The sequence below is a fragment of the Schistocerca americana genome, unplaced genomic scaffold, assembly GCF_021461395.2.
Source record: "Schistocerca americana isolate TAMUIC-IGC-003095 unplaced genomic scaffold, iqSchAmer2.1 HiC_scaffold_303, whole genome shotgun sequence".
NCBI classification, from domain to species: domain Eukaryota; kingdom Metazoa; phylum Arthropoda; class Insecta; order Orthoptera; family Acrididae; genus Schistocerca; species Schistocerca americana.
In genome coordinates, this window is record NW_025726020.1 from 125,001 (window position 1) to 130,000 (window position 5,000).

The 5,000-nt window shown below is 52.5% G+C and overlaps 1 non-coding gene across 1 annotated transcript in view; it reads right to left on the reverse strand.

Annotated features, from left to right (window-relative positions):
* The window catches only part of LOC124579223, a 1,910-nt gene extending 445 nt beyond the window's left edge, over positions 1 to 1,465 (reverse strand). Inside the window, exon 1 of the ribosomal RNA XR_006972932.1 lies at positions 1 to 1,465. This exon is cut by the window's left edge and continues 445 nt beyond it. This is a non-coding gene — a ribosomal RNA (small subunit ribosomal RNA).
* Between the last annotated feature and the right edge of the window lie 3,535 nt (positions 1,466 to 5,000).

Consider the following 5,000-nt stretch of genomic DNA (forward strand, 5'->3'; position numbering starts at 1 on the left):
CGAAGGATGTCACGCGACTAGTTAGCAGGCTAGAGTCTCGTTCGTTATCGGAATTAACCAGACAAATCGCTCCACCAACTAAGAACGGCCATGCACCACCACCCACCGAATCAAGAAAGAGCTATCAATCTGTCAATCCTTCCGGTGTCCGGGCCTGGTGAGGTTTCCCGTGTTGAGTCAAATTAAGCCGCAGGCTCCACTCCTGGTGGTGCCCTTCCGTCAATTCCTTTAAGTTTCAGCTTTGCAACCATACTTCCCCCGGAACCCAAAAGCTTTGGTTTCCCGGAGGCTGCCCGCCGAGTCATCGGAGGAACTGCGGCGGATCGCTGGCTGGCATCGTTTATGGTTAGAACTAGGGCGGTATCTGATCGCCTTCGAACCTCTAACTTTCGTTCTTGATTAATGAAAACATACTTGGCAAATGCTTTCGCTTCTGTTCGTCTTGCGACGATCCAAGAATTTCACCTCTAACGTCGCAATACGAATGCCCCCGCCTGTCCCTATTAATCATTACCTCGGGTTCCGAAAACCAACAAAATAGAACCGAGGTCCTATTCCATTATTCCATGCACACAGTATTCAGGCGGGCTTGCCTGCTTTAAGCACTCTAATTTGTTCAAAGTAAACGTGCCGGCCCACCGAGACACTCACTCAAGAGCACCCTGGTAGGATTGCAACGGGGTCCGCCTCGGGACGCACGAGCACGCACGAGGCGCGTCGCACGCCTTCGGCTCGCCCCACCGGCAGGACGTCCCACGATACATGCCAGTTAAACACCGACGGGCGGTGAACCAACAGCGTGGGACACAAATCCAACTACGAGCTTTTTAACCGCAACAACTTTAATATACGCTATTGGAGCTGGAATTACCGCGGCTGCTGGCACCAGACTTGCCCTCCAATAGATACTCGTTAAAGGATTTAAAGTGTACTCATTCCGATTACGGGGCCTCGGATGAGTCCCGTATCGTTATTTTTCGTCACTACCTCCCCGTGCCGGGAGTGGGTAATTTGCGCGCCTGCTGCCTTCCTTGGATGTGGTAGCCGTTTCTCAGGCTCCCTCTCCGGAATCGAACCCTGATTCCCCGTTACCCGTTACAACCATGGTAGGCGCAGAACCTACCATCGACAGTTGATAAGGCAGACATTTGAAAGATGCGTCGCCGGTACGAGGACCGTGCGATCAGCCCAAAGTTATTCAGAGTCACCAAGGCAAACGGACCGGACGAGCCGACCGATTGGTTTTGATCTAATAAAAGCGTCCCTTCCATCTCTGGTCGGGACTCTGTTTGCATGTATTAGCTCTAGAATTACCACAGTTATCCAAGTAACGTGGGTACGATCTAAGGAACCATAACTGATTTAATGAGCCATTCGCGGTTTCACCTTAATGCGGCTTGTACTGAGACATGCATGGCTTAATCTTTGAGACAAGCATATGACTACTGGCAGGATCAACCAGGGAGCTGCGTCAACTAGAGCTGAGCAGCCGGCCGCCCGGGAGTGTGTCCCGGGGGCCCGCGCGAACACGCAAGCGTCCGCTCAATTATTCTGCAAACAGGAGGAGGCTGAGCTCCCCTGCACAATACACCTCGAAACCCTCTCAGGTCCCGGCGGCGCGCAGCGCCGTCCTAAGTACTTGGTCGGGTTCGAGAGAGGCGCAATCGCCCGGAGTTTGGCGAGTAGACGCTTTAGGTGCGACCACCCGTGCTCCCAACTGAGCTTGCCGCTGCCGACAGAGGCCCGGGAGCGTGCTGTCGTGGCATTGCCGGCGGGAGACAACACGCGCCACCTACGGTGACCGGCAGCTCCAACGCCAGCGCCACAGAAGGACAAAAGCCCCACTTGGGTGCCGAAGCGAACTCTCCCAGCACAGCGCACGCGCCAACACGTCCGCACAGCTGCGATACAAACCACCTGCGAGAATCGCAGAGGCGACCGAGCAGCAGACGGCGTCGCGGCGCCGAGCGCCGGGCGGCGGCGCATCCTCAGCGCACACAGTCCTCAATCGGACCAGCACACTGCAGATGTCCACCGCGCTTCGCACCGGGCCCGCGAGGACCTACTTTGGCCGCACGGCGCCGCGTGCAGGGTGCGCCGGCGCGCAGCTGCGCCGCCTGCCGCCTCCGTCGGCCGGCGCGCCTGCCACTGGCCGCCCCCACCAGCCGGCTGTAGCGCGTGCGCCCACGCACCGCGCGGCCAGCACGCCGGGAGGCCCCCCCTCACCGGCCGGGGACGGTCCCACCCAGCCACCGCCGCGTATCGCTTCACACCCAGATGCCATTCACGTTCGTGGGCATGGTGGGTATCGCTGGAACAACCGGTTGGTAGCTCAACCGATCGTCGCCATCACTGATTCACCTCTAGCGAGAACAACCGCACCACAACGGTTTACCAGTTGTTCATTTGCATAACGTCACCAGCAAACGTAGGCGTCCATCGCCATTTGCAAATTCAACGATTGTTGCATGCCTGTGTCAGGTGTCACGACACACTATGTCTGCCCACATACACGCAACAACATGTGCACGCTTCGCGAACACGTGGAAGGTGGCCCCCGTACGTATGCGATGTCCATTGCGCGAACGACTGTCAACCGGCCTCTGTCGCATGTCGCAGATGTGGAACGCAGTGCACCATGCTATCACGGTGTGTGAGAAGAGACGACTACGTCTGACAACACGCGCCACTACATCAACAGACGGCTCATGCTGATCGCCATCCAGGGCATACCACACTGCAATCCAGCTCTTATAGGGAGACGACACGTAGCTGAGTGCACAACATTTGGACCGCATGGTTCGCCGTTGTTGGCGCAGTCGTTGTACGGTCACATGTACCACGATGTATCATTCAGTACATGAGGACCAATGTGCAGTACAGTGTGTGATTTGGACGTACAACATCAGCGGACAGTTGACACAGGCCGTACCACAGCGTAGGCTAAGTGCTTCGCACATGCGAATGCCAATGAACAACTGCAAATGCCAATGAACAACTGCAAAGGGCATTGAGCATGTACGTCCTGCTGCCATCCACATTACAGTGTATAGCTGCAAGGTGTTTAACATGAAGCGATACACTGGGGACCGGGCAGTGCGAGTAGCAAACTATATTGCGGGGGTTGCAGTTAGGCAACACTACACTAATTTAACGCGTCGTATGACAATTACAGAGCAGGTTAAGGCCCAACGTGTGTTGGGTTAAGGCCCAACGTGTGTTGGGTTAAGGCCCAACGTGTGTTGGGTTAAGGCCCAACGTGTGTTGGGTTAAGGCCCAACGTGTGTTGGGTTAAGGCCCAACGTGTGTTGGGTTAAGGCCCAACGTGTGTTGGGTTAAGGCCCAACGTGTGTTGGGTTAAGGCCCAACGTGTGTTGGGTTAAGGCCCAACGTGTGTTGGGTTAAGGCCCAACGTGTGTTGGGTTAAGGCCCAACGTGTGTTGGGTTAAGGCCCAACGTGTGTTGGGTTAAGGCCCAACGTGTGTTGGGTTAAGGCCCAACGTGTGTTGGGTTAAGGCCCAACGTGTGTTGGGTTACGTTAAGGGGCAATGTGGGTTACGTTAAGGGGCAATGTGGGTTACGTTAAGGGGCAATGTGGGTTACGTTACGGCGCAATATAGGTTACGTTACGGCGCAATATAGGTTACGTTAAGGCGCAATATCGGTTACGTTAAGGCGCAATACAGGTTACGTTAAGGCGCAATACAGGTTACGTTAAGGCGCAATACAGGTTACGTTAAGGCGCAATACAGGTTACGTTAAGGCGCAATACAGGTTACGTTAAGGCGCAATACAGGTTACGTTAAGGCGCAATACAGGTTACGTTAAGGCGCAATGCAGGTTACGTTAAGGCGCAATGCAGGTTACGTTAAGGCGCAATACAGGTTACGTTAAGGCGCAATACAGGTTACGTTAAGGCGCAATACAGGTTACGTTAAGGCGCAATACAGGTTACGTTAAGGCGCAATACAGGTTACGTTAAGGCGCAATACAGGTTACGTTAAGGCGCAATACAGGTTACGTTAAGGCGCAATACAGGTTACGTTAAGGCGCAATACAGGTTACGTTAAGGCGCAATACAGGTTACGTTAAGGCGCAATACAGGTTACGTTAAGGCGCAATACAGGTTACGTTAAGGCGCAATACAGGTTACGTTAAGGCGCAATACAGGTTACGTTAAGGCGCAATACAGGTTACGTTAAGGCGCAATACAGGTTACGTTAAGGCGCAATACAGGTTACGTTAAGGCGCAATACAGGTTACGTTAAGGCGCAATACAGGTTACGTTAAGGCGCAATACAGGTTACGTTAAGGCGCAATACAGGTTAGGTTAAGGCGCAATACAGGTTAGGTTAAGGCGCAATACAGGTTAGGTTAAGGTACGACATAGGTTAGGTTAAGGTACGACATAGGTTAGGTTAAGGTACGACATAGGTTAGGTTAAGGTACGACATAGGTTAGGTTAAGGTACGACATAGGTTAGGTTAAGGTACGACATAGGTTAGGTTAAGGTACGACATAGGTTAGGTTAAGGTACGACATAGGTTAGGTTAAGGTACGACATAGGTTAGGTTAAGGTACGACATAGGTTAGGTTAAGGTACGACATAGGTTAGGTTAAGGTACGACATAGGTTAGGTTAAGGTACGACATAGGTTAGGTTAAGGTACGACATAGGTTAGGTTAAGGTACGACATAGGTTAGGTTAAGGTACGACATAGGTTAGGTTAAGGTACGACATAGGTTAGGTTAAGGTACGACATAGGTTAGGTTAAGGTACGACATAGGTTAGGTTAAGGTACGACATAGGTTAGGTTAAGGTACGACATAGGTTAGGTTAAGGTACGACATAGGTTAGGTTAAGGTACGACATAGGTTAGGTTAAGGTACGACATAGGTTAGGTTAAGGTACGACATAGGTTAGGTTAAGGTACGACATAGGTTAGGTTAAGGTACGACATAGGTTAGGTTAAGGTACGACATAGGTTAGGTTAAGGTACG